The sequence below is a fragment of the Macrotis lagotis genome, chromosome 3, assembly GCF_037893015.1.
Source record: "Macrotis lagotis isolate mMagLag1 chromosome 3, bilby.v1.9.chrom.fasta, whole genome shotgun sequence".
NCBI lineage: Eukaryota > Metazoa > Chordata > Mammalia > Peramelemorphia > Peramelidae > Macrotis > Macrotis lagotis.
In genome coordinates this window covers 283,298,685-283,313,256 of record NC_133660.1, presented here as the reverse complement: position 1 = coordinate 283,313,256, position 14,572 = coordinate 283,298,685, and positions in this window count along the sequence as shown.

Below are 14,572 nucleotides of genomic sequence, written 5' to 3'. Positions count from 1 at the left end.
GAATTCAAGACGGGGCACGATGTAGTTGTGCTTCTAGGCTCCACACCCCCACAAATTTCCCCAGGGGATTCTAACGAAGGAGAGACCAGGGCGGGCACCGGGCAGATGGACAAAGGCCATCTGATAGAGAAGGGACCAGGTGTGGGGAAGGGAGGGGAGCTGGAAAACCCCCCAGAGGGCAGGATTTGAATTCTGGGCTGAGCCTTGGAGAGCTTCACTGGGACCAACTCCCATGAGGAGGGTGGGGAAGGTTTATTTTCGGCCCCGAGCTCATGCTTCGTGTCCGGCACCAGGAGCTCCCCACGCTGGCGGCAGCAGCTGGGTCTTTGTTCTTTGTCCCAGGAGTGAGATCAGCCTTGGGGAGGGTTTGGGAAGAACAGCTTGGAGTCATCAGGAGAGCACCACACCCTTCCTGACTCCAGCCCCCCCAGCTCCCACTCGCAGACCCCACTGAGGTCACACACCCAGATCACAAAGATTCAGAGCCAGGGAGGACTTCAGAGAAGTTCAAGGCCAACCCTCTCATTTAATAGATAAGGAAACAGAGGCCAAAAGGGTGAAATGCCTTGGCCAGGGTCACACAGCTAGGAAGTGTCTGAGGTCACATTTTAACTCAGGTCTCCCTGACTCTAGAACCGGTGCTCTATCCACTGTGCCACCCAGTGCTTCTCTGTTTGCTTCTTCCAGCTTTAGAGAGCCTCTGCCTCCCCAGGACCAGCCCCGTCCCTCCCTCACAGCTATCTGGAATCACACTCAGAAGTCATTTCCTCTTCTACAGCTAACAATACCAAGCTGCCCCCTTCCACCTCTCTTTCTACCCACATTCACCCGGGGGAGACAATACTTCTAGGAACCTGTTGGCCAGGGAGGGGAGTCTCAGCTGGAAAGTTAGAGGGATGGTGAGTAGGGGGCATGGGCAGCAGACTGATTCGACCCATGCAGGGACAGTAGCAAAGCTGATGTGAGCTTAGACCAGGACTTGGAAGGGGTGGGAAGGAAAGACAGTGGGGATGGTAAGGAGGCTGAGGAGGACAGAGGCGGGCGAAGGGGTGAAGAGGGAGAGGGGGGGAAAGGAGATCTCAGGCGGGGAGAATGTGAACATGATAGGGTGCTCCAGAATTAGTGTGCCAGGAGAGACATTAAACCATCCCAGGGAGAGCAGGGCGGGTCTGTGATCCAGCCATCTCTGGGGGGGTTCGGGGGGGAAAGGGAAGCATCCCCTCAATTCCCAGGACCATGGACCTGTAGCCACCAACAGTTTTCCACACCCTCTCCCCCATTACTGAGCCTCCCTGTCTTTTTGTAAGCCCCTTGGTTGTCCAGATCTATCATTAGCCTTCTGGACGTCAAGGTTTAAGATGGCTCCCTGAGCCACCCTGCACCACTTCATTCCTTACTTAGAAAACTTGAGGGGTCTCATGGGCAAGACCCAAACCCCAAAGCCTGGCTTTTAAGGCCCTCCTTAGACCTTTGCAACCATGTTGCCCACTGTTCTCCTTCAACCTCTTAATCACACCGGGCAGCTAACCTTGACATTGCCCACCCCTCAGTGACTTTATAGAGGCTGGCCCCCATCGGGGCAGGCACCCCCTCCTCCTCTTGGCCCATGGCACCCTCCTCTTCCACACAGGGGCCTTCCTTGACCCTCCCAATCCCCAGCTGTTCAACTCTTCCTCTCCATGAGGAGAACTTGTCTGTGCCACCCAATAACAAACACATAAAGGAGAGCACATGTAAGGGAATGTATGTGGGGGGGAGGGTATTAAGGATTAATGTGAATTTGGCCTTAAAAATAAAAATTAGATTAAATATGTGTTCACCTTCAGAGTTCGTCCTAAAAAGGAACAAAGATGAATCTCCAGTCTGACCCCAAGAAAGAGCAAAACAGAACCAGGTTAACAAAACATTTGTTCATATTTCACTAAGCTTCTTGATTTTGCAGATCAGCATGGGGGAGGGTCTTGCCAGAGAACCAAGCCCCCCAAAGATACAACTTGAGGCTGGGGCCTTCTCCAAAGCACTCTTCTTCCTCAAGGAAGAGTAGTCCTCAACTCAGGATGGGACTGGGGATCAGTCACCTCCCTGGAGATCTGTCCAGAGGGACCTCCACCAAGCATGTGACCTTCCCTCTCCAGGATGTTGGTGCCACCCAGAGACCCTGAATGGGGGTGAGAGGTGGTCCTATAGGTATGTGTGTATGAGGTGTATAGTTATGTAGGCACACACACTCACATACCAGATCAGCTGCAGAGAGGAGCTAAGCCCAGAGGGAAGCATGGGGGGGTCAAGGAGGGGCTCCAGGAAAGCTGACCTGTGGAAGGTAGAGTTTGAGCTGAAGGCAGCTGCTAGCCCAGAATAAGGTACTGGATAAATGTTTGTCCAATTAAATTAAATTTCACAACCAGATGGGTTCCTGTGGCCAGGCCAAGCAGGGCCCTGTGGGGGTGGAGAGGGTGGGGCTGTCCAGAATGTTGTTGAGATGGCTCACACCTCCAGGATGGACCAATGGACCATGGCCCTCCCCCTGCCTCAAAGTTTCCATGATTCCCAGGGTCCCCAATGGCTCTGATGGACAATTGCCTCATTCAGAGAAGAGAGCGGTTCTTGGCCTGGCTTCCTGCAGGAGTGGGAGGAGGTGGGGGGGCAGGAGAGCCTTTAGAAGCAAGGATAGACACCACTCTCCCAGGACTGGATGCCGAAGGGGGACCCTCTTTGATTCATTATTAATAACAGACAGGAAATGGCATCATTGGAGGGACTGGGAGCTGTAGAACATGCTGGCCATCTGCAATTGCTCAAAGGGATGTGATGGGAAGAGCTGGCAAAATAGGGTCAGCAGGGGAGGCTAGGTGGTGCAGTGGATAAAGCACCGGCCCTGGAGTCAGGAGTACCTGAATTCAAATCCGGTCTCAGACACTTCATAATTCCCTAGCTGTGTGGCCTTGGGCAAGCCACGTAACCCCATTTGTCTTGCAAAAAAAAAAAGAAAGAAAGAAAGAAAGAAAGAAAGAAAGAAAGAAAGAAAGAAAGAAAGAAAGAAAGAAAGAAAGAAAGAAAGAAAGAAAAAGAAAAAATGTGGTCTGCAAGATCTGGGCCAGAACTGGAAAGGAATGGAGAGGTCATTTAGATGAACCTCCCCATCTTACAGATGGGGAGCCTGAGGTCCAGAGACCAAATGACTTACTGAGGGTCAGACAAGAAGTAAGTGCTTTAGTCAGCATTAGAATTCAGGGCCTGTGGCTCCAAGTTCAAAAGTTATCTTACTGTCTCATGCAGCTCCCCCATGTGTTTGATTTGTCCTGCTTGTCCCCAAAGAGCAAAGCCAGAAGTAACCCATGGTGGCAACAGGCAGGGCCCCTCTCATCCAGAATCTACTTTAATAGGATGGTACGCAAAAGACCTGGGTTCAAATTATGCCACTGACACTTGTTACTCATGCAGCCTTGGGTGAGTCCCTGGCCTCAGTTTCTCCATCTGTAAATGAGGGAGTTGGACTTGGCCCCTCCAGCCACTGCCTTGTCTGGAAGCCCTGGCTATCTCACTTGGCTGCTCTTGCCCAGCTCCAGAGATCTCTTCTGCCATGAAGTTACAGAGGCAGCTGTCAGCTCAACAAAAGGAAAATGTGTCACTGTCCAAAAGCAGAAAAGGCTCCCAAAGCTGGAGGCCGGTGGTCACACATGGCCAAAGGGATCTTCCTCAAGTGCAGGTGGAACTCTGCACCACCCCACCCGGGCAACCACACACTGGGTAACCCTCGGTGGGGAGTTAGATCCCCATGTCTTCTGGAGCAGCTAGTGGTGCTGTGGCTAGAGCCCAGGCCCTCCAGTCAGGAGAAGCCGAGTTCAAATCCAGCCTCTGAAACTTTGCACTAACTGGGCAAGTCACTTCACCTGATTGCCTCACATCCCAGGCCACCTCCAGTCGTCCTGATTCCTATCTGGCCCCTAGACCCAGCTGGCTCTGGAGGAGAAAGTGAGGCTGGGGACTTAGCACAGCCCTCCTCAAATCCAGTTCACAAGCATGTCGTGGCATCACCTCCATGACCTCAGGGTCTTCTTCCATTTCTTGTCTCCTTGGGCAGCAGAGCACCCAACACGTATGGGGGGAGGCTGATCAACTGATAGCTCTCCTTCCCATGATGCTAATGGAGGCTTCCCTCTAAGTTCAGACAGGAAGAACTGGAGATCTTATTGTGGGGGTGCCCTGGAGTACTCTAGGGACTATTCAGAATAAATACATAAGACAAAAGGCATAGGATGTCAGAGGAAACCAAAACTATTGAGACATGGGATCAGAATGGGGTGTTTTTAGTTTTTTTATTTATGTTGTTTCAATTACATATAAAAATAGTTTTAACATTCATTTTCCCCCATATCCGTCATGTTGTGAAAGGAGAATCAGGGTAAAAAGCAAAAGGGGAGAGAGAGAGAGAGAAACAAACAAAAAAAATTTTATAGGTGAAAATGCTCTGCTCTGATCTGCATTCAGACTCCATAGTTCTCTCTCTGGTTGTAGAAGGCACTGTCCATCTACATTGTCCATTGGAACTGTCTCTGGTCACTGTATTGTTGAGAGGAGCTAAGTCTGTCAGAGCTCCTCATCACGCCATCTTCTCTTTTTATTTTTCAATGACTCCAATCATTTTCCCCAAATACACACAAAATAGTTTTCGCCACTCATCCTTTTTCAAGCTTTTGAATTCCACCTTTTCCCTCCCCTCCCTGTTCCCTATGGCAGCAGACATTTTGATATAGTTTGGCATGTTCATGTTTCACATATTTCCATAGTAGTCAGTCAACGTTCATTTGAATACCATTTTCTCCCTCTCTCCCTTTCTTCCCCCTCCCCAAGAGAGCACGTGATCTGATAGGGGTTAAATGTGCACAGCCGCGTTACACACATTTCCATATTGGCCATGTTGTAAAAGAAGACTTAGAACAGGGAAGAACTGCAAGAAAGAAAAAAACAAAATTGAAAATCATTCACACGGGCCTGCATTCAGACTCCATGTTCATTCTGCGGACGTGGATGGCGTCCCCCATCATGGGCCTTTCCAACTGACTTGGGCCACGCACTGTATGGCGGAGAAGAGACAAGTTCATCATCCTGATGGGATGGTTTAACAACAGGCCCATGGCCCCACCCCAGGTGAGGAGCCCCTGCTCCTGGTACAGGCTGGCCTAGATGGCATGGGATCCTTCCTGAGACTGGGAAGGGAAGGGGAGGCCTGGAGGGAGGCTCAGCTGGGTACAGGGAGGAGGGCCTGGGGAGGGAGGCCCAAGGAGATGGACATGGTGAGGTGGGCCTAAGGAGGCGGGCCTAAAGAGATGGACCTGGGGAGGTGGGCATGAGGAGATGGAGATGGAGATGGGACCAGGGAGATGGGCCTATGGAGGTGGGCCCAGAGGTGGTTCCAAGGCAGAGGGAAGGTGTGGGCGCAGGGCTTGCCGCACTGTCTGGCCAGCAGATGGCAGCTGAGCCCCATTCTCCTTTCTCTGACTGGCCTTGCTCTTCAACCACTGCAATGCAGCAGAGTAGGCGAGGGGCTGTGGGGACAGAAGGGGACCAAGGGGCAGGCGCAAGGTTTAGGACAGAAAGGGAGCCGGGGGCCCAGCCCGAGGCTCTGAGAGCTCCTCACTTTACCAAAGAGAAACTGAGCCCAGGGAAGTTGAGTCAAGCCCCAGGCTGCCATGCTGGGAGGGGCGCTTGGAGTCCAGAGCTGGAGGCCAGGCTGGCTCTGCACGGGGGCAGCAGCTGGGCCCTTGGGGCCGGGGGAGGCAGGCCAGGACTATGGCCCTAGGGGTTCTGAGATCTGAGGATTAGACTGGCCCAAAGGATGCCCAAGCTGCCCAGACTGCCCTGGGGTTCTGTGAGGATTTATCGGGGACTCATCCTCTGGCCAGCTGGGTGGTTCAAGGGGAGTCAAAAAGACCTGAATTCAAACCCAGCCTCAGCCCATCTTAGCTTCTGGGCGAGTCACCCAACCCTCCCTCCCTGGCTTGCAGGGATGACTAAACTGGGCCATAAGCAGAGAGAGCTCTTATAACAGGCCCGGCTTATAGAAATGTGTCTTCTTATTATCTTCATGCATTGGAGAGCCAAGGAGACCCTCCAGGCCCTTCCCAGGGGCCAAGGGCCTGGGCTGCCTGGAGCCCTGGTCTGTGCCCCCTCCTCCTGGCTCCCTCTCCCCACGAACTGGAACAGGAGCTTTTTTACTATTTTTAACCAGGGACAGAATGTTCTTTGGAGCAGGGCCAGGAACAGCCTGCAGTCTGGCACAGGAAGCCTCTGACTGACCCCTCCCCCCCCCAGAGTAGCCCACTGCCCTTCTAGGGAGGGCCAGGAGGGGCCAGAAGAGGCCTGAGGGCCCAGGCCAGGCAGGGCCAGGAGGTCTGTGTTCTGGAGACCTCTGGGAAGGTCAAGACTCCCATCCCTTAAAGGGCTGTTGTTTTTATTTTATTTTTTAATTTTTTTAGTTTTTGCAAGGCAGTAGGGTTAAGTGGCTTGCTCAAGGCCACACAGCTAGGTCATTATTAAGTGTCTGAGGTTGGATTTGAACCCAGGTCCTCCTGACTCCAAGGCTGGTGCTCTATCCACTGCGCCACCTAGCCACCCCTTAAAGGGCTGTTATTAAGTGCCTCCTGTATACCAGGTCTTCTGTGCCTCTATGCTGTGGGGAACAATAAGCTGGGGACTTGAGTATCCCAGACAAAGTCACTGGCTTACCAGAGTAGGCAGTTTTTTAACCAAAGCGAGAGAGAGGAAGAGAGAAATGTAGTAAATGCAGCACAGATATGACGAGGATACAAGTTCAAATTTGACCTCAGACACTTGATATTTATCAGCTGTGTGACCTTTGGCAAGTCACAAGCCCACAAAAAAAATAGGGGGGGGGAGGAAAAAGAGAAGGAATCTGAGTGAGTCTCTGAGAAGGGAAAATGCCAAATCCACTGGAACTGGGCCTTGAACCCAGTCAATTTGTTGCCTCCAAAGCCAGGACACCTAAAGGGGTAACATTTATTGAGTGCTGTATACTAAGCACCACTTAAATGTTTGTCTTTTACACTACTATCTCATTTGACCTAAAAGTCAGTGGGCCTAAAACCTTCCCATCACCCTGAATTCCTGCCTCTAGAGTCCAGAAGAATCTTCTCAAAGTCCTGTCAACAGGCTCTAATCTGTAAGACAACAGGCAATTATTAAGCCCCTCTTGTTTAAAGAGCTGTGCTGAGCCCTGGGGCAGGGACTGAAATGGGCAGCAAAGAGAAACTGAGCTTGTTCCATTTATTAGCAGAGCTGTGGCCTAGTTGTGCCCAGTGCTTCGTGAGCCCATTGAGGGCTTGTTTTCTTGGAAGAGTGCCTGAGATGGTTTGCCATTTCCTTCTCCAGCTCATTTTACAGGTAATGAAGTGACTTGTCCAGGGTCACACCACTTGGTAGCATCCAGAGCTTCATTTCAACTCGTTTCCCCCAGACTTCAGGCCCAGAGCCTTGTGCCCTATGGCACCCCCTAGCTGCCTCTCAGCCAGGCTAGGAATGACCAATAAACAGGGCCCCAAGCCCCCTTGGTTAACCAAGCACCCCCATGGAGACTTGGCAGTTTTCTCAGAGTCCACAAAGAGGAACGGAGGCAAGAGACAACATCCTGAGTAACACAGCTGTTCCTGCCACCTGGCTTGTTGGCATAGAGGGCACGAAGGCCAAAGTAGATTACAGCTCTGGGGCCTCTCGGACAAGGACAAGAGGCAGGGCTGTTAAGTGGGATGGTCTCTGGGGAGGAAGCTGCCCTTTTCTCTGATAGGCCGGACATTCCTAAAGCTTCTTGCTCAGCAGCAGTCACCCTGCCAACATTAGAATTTAGCATCATGGGGAAAGGGGTGATTTTCCGGGAGTCAAATGAGGAATTAACTCACATAAGAAAAAGGGGAACTCAGACTCATGCAGTAAAGGGGAATCTTACAAAAGACGTCACTTGGGCTCTCCAAATTGAGGAAGTCAAATGCTGATAAATTAGTAATACAAGCTAGTTTAATTAAATCTAATAATTCATCGCAGGCCTCAGCTAAAAAGTCAAGTCTGGTAATAGGCAGATTTCCTAATTTGCATTTCACAGGAAGACACTGTCCTTTGGCCTCACTGTCCCAGGGATCTTCCATACCCAACCTTACTCAATTAATAACAAAGGTCTGGGGGGAAGCTGTGGATGGGTCACAGGAGTCAGGAGTCCCTGAGTTCAAATCAGGCCTCAGATACTTGATAATGACCTAGCTGTGTGACCTTGGGCAAGCCACTTAACCCCCTTGTCTTAAAAAAAAAAGCAAAACAAAATTAAAAAAAATAAATAACAAGGTCTAAAGAGGAATGTCATGACCAAGATGGAGGTGGGGGCTGGAGAACAGGGAAGCTTTGCTAGAGTCACTGGGCTTGGAGTCACCTTTTATGAATGTATAGTACTAGTGAAGTCAGTCGAACCAGAACATGGTACATAGTAACTAATATTCTGCACTGATCAACAGTGATCCAAGGTGATTCCAAGATTCATGACAGAAAAACCCTTCCCCGCCAGAGACAGAACTGATGACGGAGTCTGAAGGCAGATGGAGGCAGCCTCTTTTCCCTTATTTTTTTTCAAGGTTTTTTCCCCTTGTTTCTTCTTTCATAACATGACTCACAGGGAAGTATGTTCTACAAGACTGCACATAAATAACCAGTATCAGATTCCTTGCTGTCTTGGAGATGGGGAAGAGAAGGAGAAAATTCTGGAGCTTGAAATTTTTTCAGCAAATGAACATTGAAAGTGACTAGGTAGCATAGTGGATAAAGCACTGGCCCTGGAGTCAGAAGTACCTGGGTTCAAATCCAGTCTCAGACAATAATGACCTAGCCGTGTGGCCTTGGGCAAGCCACTTAACCCCGTTTGCCTTGCAAAAACCTAAAAAAAAGAAAAAAAAGAAAAAAGAAAATGAACATTGAAAATTGTCTTTACATATAATTGAGGGGAAAAAATAAAATATTATTTAACACCGCAACTCAAGATCCAAGTGGAGAACAGAGTGGATCAAGGCTCTGGAGCAAGAGAGCAGGCCCAGATTCTGTCCAGGTTGACTGGAAGGCAGAGTACGTGTAGAAGGAGCCATATGGGATGAGGTTGAAAAGGTTGTAGAGGTCCTTGAATGCCAGACTAAAGAGTTGGCACTAAAGGCCCCTGGTAGGTTTATGCCAAGAGAAATGGGAAAAGGATTGGCCAAGCTGGGTGGGCCCTGGGCGATTTAGCCTTGTTTCCATGGGGAACCACCTTGGGTTTTGAAGCAGAAGACATGATGAAATCTGGGAGAGGGTTCCTCTGGCTCCCTTGGAGGCTCCCCACCTCCTCCCCAGGCCGCTCCTGCCCCTAGTGCTCTCTCTCCGCCCTCCTCCCCAAGGACTTTGTAGATAGACAGGAGTGGCCCTCTTCTTTCTCCCATGGAATGCAGGCTCTGAAGGGCAGGGGCAGGGAATGAACAGAATGTCATGAAATGCTGGGAGATTCAGGACCTTCTGGACTGAGGAACAGGAGGCACCTGTCATAAAGACAAGGAAACTACAGAAAATTGAAAAGAAAGTACATGTTTCCCATTCAAATTTACAGATTCTCTGAAATCAGAAGTGGACCTGAAGACACACCCCATGCTCCACTTTACAGAGGGGGACACTAAGGCTCAGAGGGGGGTAGGAACTTGGCCTGAATCACACAAGGAGGGAACTTTCTGGAACTCCACCCCCAGATGTTAGAGATATCACCTTATTTCTGGTGATGACAGTTGAGATAAAACTTTGCAAGCTGAACAGGGCAAACCCATCCAGAGGAGAAAGGGTGAGCTGGCATCCCAGAAGCTGGTTTGTGACTCACCGTGTGGGCATGTCTGATGAAGAGTCGGAGAGTGATTGGAAGGCCATCAGGACCCCCAAAGTCCTCTGACTCTGTGGGTGCTGGGGCTCCCGGTGTGGGGTTCAGACCTCCCCTTGAGGATACAACTGGTCTCCAATTTGTGCCTTAGGACCTGGAGAGGCTGCAGGACCTGCCCACAGCTGGGGCAGAAACCAGACCAAGAAGTCTAACCACTTCCCCACAATGAATACTGAGGAGATGGGGGTTGGTGGCCTCCTGACTCTCCCCAGCTTATCCTCTGTATCCCTGCCTAGACACTTAGTAGGTGCTTAATAAATCTTTGTTGATTGTTCACCATGGAAAGTGTCTCCTTTAAAATCTCTCCATTTCCAGGCAGCAGTGGTTAGAGCACCGGGAAGCCCTGAGTTCAAATCCAGCCTCAGACACTTAATAGTTACTTGGCTGTGTGACCTTGGGCAAACCACTTAACCCCATTGCCTTGAAAAAAATAACCCTCCATTTCAGAACTGCCTTCTGATTGCTCTCCCTATCCTTCTCCCCTTCTTCCCTCCTTTCATTCAGGGACTTTTCAGTGATTACAGGGCTAAAGTCCCACTCTGAGGACCTAAGAATGACCTTGGAGGTCACCCATGCCAACTCCCCTGTTTTACAAAGGAACGGAGGCTATGAGAAAGCTGGCACCGGAAGGAATGCCCTTGCATCTAAGGGGGCTGCCTCCCACAATAGGAACTGAGTTGTCTTCAAAATGGCGGCTTTGTCCATTCTCAGCCAGAATAAGAGAATCAAACTGACCATGATCTCCTGGCAGCTAGGGCCATTTGACTGCAAGAAAGCTACGACTAGGCTGGGGGCACCACATTTCTTTTCTTTTAAACCTTGGTTTTTATCAATAGTTTATTTTAACATCAGCCCTTCTTCTGAATACTTCTCCCTCGTCTCTCCTCCCTACAGGCCCACCCTTGTCAAAAGTTACAGGAGAAAAGTGACTTTGCTAAACTAGCCAACTTGATGGTGTGGTGGCCTTCACATACTCCGGTCCCCCATTCCCAAAAAGGAGAGAGGATTGGGCAGTACCCACGACCCCCCTGGGTCACACTTTCTGGCTGCTTCTCATACGTGACCCACCATCTTCCTACCCTGTACCTTTGGATCAAATGACTGGTCATCCCCAATCTTGACCCCTTACCTCTGCCTCCAGGAATCTCTGGTTTCTATCATGATCAGCTCCTTCATTTCCCCCTATTTCCAAGCTACCTTGTGTTCTGCGTCTGTTTGACTCAGTTTCCTCATCTCTAAAATGGGGATGATCCCACCTAGCTGGAAGGGTGTGGTGAGAGCCAAGTGAGATCATATTTGTACGGGGTCTGCCAGAGTAGGTGCCATAGGAATGAGTGTTAAGTTATTCTTATGGTCTGTGTCTCAGTACCCACTCGTGCCATCTCCCCCAATGAACTGGAAACTTCAGGGCAGGGACCCAGGGCCTAATGTGCAAGCCTGGTATACAATAGGAATTTAATACATGCTTGTTTATTGATGTGGACAAACTGGAGCAGAGGAAGGAAAAGTTGGCCATCTGGGGAGTCATTTTTTTGGGGAGTCCGCCAGCTCATGAAGACCTCAGCAGCAAGGAGGCATTGTCACTCAACAAGTCCAGGCAGGACCTGGCGCCACATGGGCAGACATGCATCCTGGTCCTCCAAGCCTCCTCCTCCGCCTCCTCCTCCTCCTCCTCCCCCTCCCCCTCACTCCCCAACCCTGGACTCTGACAGGGGAGATCTCACCCCATTCTGCCCCCACACAGGCCTCCCCTCCCCATCTTCTTGATCCCCTTTGTGGGTTCCCGTCCCCCATGACACAAGCAGAGCCAGGCCCAGGCTCAGGTAGGCCCGGGCTCAAATCCGGACTCAGATGCTTTCTAGCAGTGTGACCCTGGGCAAGTCACTTCACCCATCTGTAAACCGAGCTGGAGAAGGAAGTGGCAAAGCGTCCCTCCCCGCAAGATCCCCCCCAACGGGGTCACCAAGGGTGGCACAGAACAGAACAACTGGGGTGCCTGTCGGACCGGAGCCGGCCCGGGTCCCCCCCCATCCCCCCCAAGTCTGTGGAAAGTTCCCAGCCCCCCCCCGCCCGGGGCCAGCAGCTGGGAGGGCCGCGGGAGGGGGAGGAGTGGAATTTTCCAGTCTTCCCAAAGGGGTAAAAACCCGGGGCCAGGTGACGTGGCAGCGGGGGGAGGGGCAGCGGGGAGCAGATGGCGCCAGGCTGCCCACGGGGGTGGGGCCGGGTGCCCGCTGGGTGCCCGCCCGGAGCCTCACCCCATTCCATCTGCCCCCCACAACAAACAAATGTCCTCCCGGAAAACCAGCCCCGGCCCCACCCCCCCACCAGGGGACCCCACTCGTGGGCCAAATGCCAGCTCTGGGCAGGGCTGGGCAGTGGGTAGACAGAGACAAGCAGCCAGAGCCCGTGGCCCTCGGGTCCCCTCCACCCCACTTGTGGCCAGGGGCGATGCCCACGGTTCTTCCTGGGGGAGTTTTCTTGGTGCCAACCACCCAGGCCCTGGCCCCCATTGAAGGGTTGCTGGGTCCGGACTGCCCCACAGTTTTCTCTTATGTAATTCTATGTGGTCTTCCCGCCTGGCAGCCAGGAACTTGCCCGCCCCTTCCCTCTGGGGGGCTCTGGCCTCCCCCACCCCTCCTCTTCCCACAAACCCTCCGGGAGAGGCAAGCACTGCAGAGGCTTTGTGCCCCTCCTGCTCCTGGGGCAGGGGGCAACCCTCCCCCCTGCCCCACCTCCTCCTGTCTCAGCACAGGTCAGACTGGCAGCTTAGAGGCCCAGGGCTGGGGGCCTGGAGGAGAGCTAGAACCATCCACCCCCACCCAGAACAGCTGTCACCAGCTCCAAGGGCTGCGGCTGCCCACGAGGGGCGGTGGCTCTTTGGCTGCCAGCCCAGGCGCCATCTTAGAAGGCATGCTTCCTCTGCTGTTTACCATCTCCCACAGCTTCCCCACCCAGTTACCAGGAACTTGGCTTGTTTTTTGTTTGTCCTCATTTTGAGGGCTCTGGGTGGAGGACCTCATGCCGATGAATCATTACCCAAAATGGCCTCCCTCCTCTGGCCAGGGGCTTGGCCTTGTGTGGCCTAGAGGGGCCCACGCCCCCCTCCTTCCACCAGAGCAGCATGGCACTACCCGTGGCCCCTGATGTGGATGCCGTCAGCTTCCCCTGAGACTCTGGGTGACTTTGGGAAGTCAAGGTCCTCTCCTTCCTTAAGGGGGATGGGCAGGGAGGCACAGGGCAGATGGGGCCTGGGCAGGGCAGGGCACTGTGGGCAGATGTCAGAGTAGGTGAACTTGGGTGGGGAAAATCTCACCTGGCTAATTTCCCTAATCAAACTAAAATGCAGCATTTCCTCTAATTGTTTAAAAACATTATTCTGAGAAAGGGTCTTTGACTCCCCAGCCAGTCAGCCCAGGGGGTGGGGCAGGGCCACCACAGGTGAGCAATGTCAGATGCCAGGATTCTTTCACCTAGTCTGATTAGCTTGGCCCAGAGCCCTCTTTAGGCTCTCCCAGCCCCTCGCCAAGGACTTGAATAGGCATTCACATCTTATCTTTACCACTTTGTACCCACATGACATGGGCGCATTACTTCCCTCTTCCAGCCTCAGTTTCCCCCTCTGTAACCAGATGCAGAATTAGGGGACGAAGCATCTTAATGTAGTGGATAGAATACTGGCCTCAGAGTCCTAGAGTTCAATCCTGTCCATCCCATATTACCCTTCCCTTCTCTGGATTGTTTACTCCTCTGTAAAATGAGAGGGTTGAACCAAATGGGCTTGGCTGCCAGTCCAGGGAAACCAAGGAGCCCCTCCTTCAAATTCAGTTTTTAAAATAATCCAAGGAAATGCATTGGAAGGGATTAAAAGTCTTGCCCAACCCCAAATTTGTTGATGATGGCCTTTCCAGTTAATGCTAGTCAGTTGGCACAGTGGGTAAAGGGTCATATCTGGAGTCTGGAAGACCTGAGATCAACTGGCCTTAGCCACTAATAATGTTTGTCCTTCATTTTCAAAGATCACGGCATCAGAGAGGTGAGGCCATGACCACTACATGGATTGGACTGGAGGGGACTGTGCTAAGGCACTAGCCTCAGTTTCTTCTGCAGAGCCATCTGGGTCCTTTCCTTCTGCCCCGGATACTCTATCCATTGCAGTGTCTGGCTTCCCCTTAGACCCTAACAAGCTGCTCTGTCACCCTGGCAAGTCTAACCTGCTTGTCTTGGCTTCCCAGCTATAAAATGAGCTGGAGAAGGAAGTAGCAAAACCACAAGATAACCCCAAATGGGGTCATGGAGTGTCAGACATGACTGAAAAAATGACTGAACCTCAGTTTACCTGTTTGCCTCAGTTTCTTCAACTGTAAAACAGGGGTAACAGTTCCTACCTCTTGGAAGGACTGAAGAAAGGAGATATTGAGAAGAGTACCAGGCTATAGAAGGTGCTTGAGGAGGGGCTGATTCCTCCCCTCCCTCCCACCTTGCTCAGGGTCTGCCCCCCCCATGAGCGGTCCGGCAGATAGGCTTTACATAAATGTATTTTCATTCCTTTCTACCATCTGCAGAAGCTTCAGGAAGATTGGGGGGGGGGGGGGTTCCCAGAGGCTGGGAGGCAGAGAAGGCCTTGGT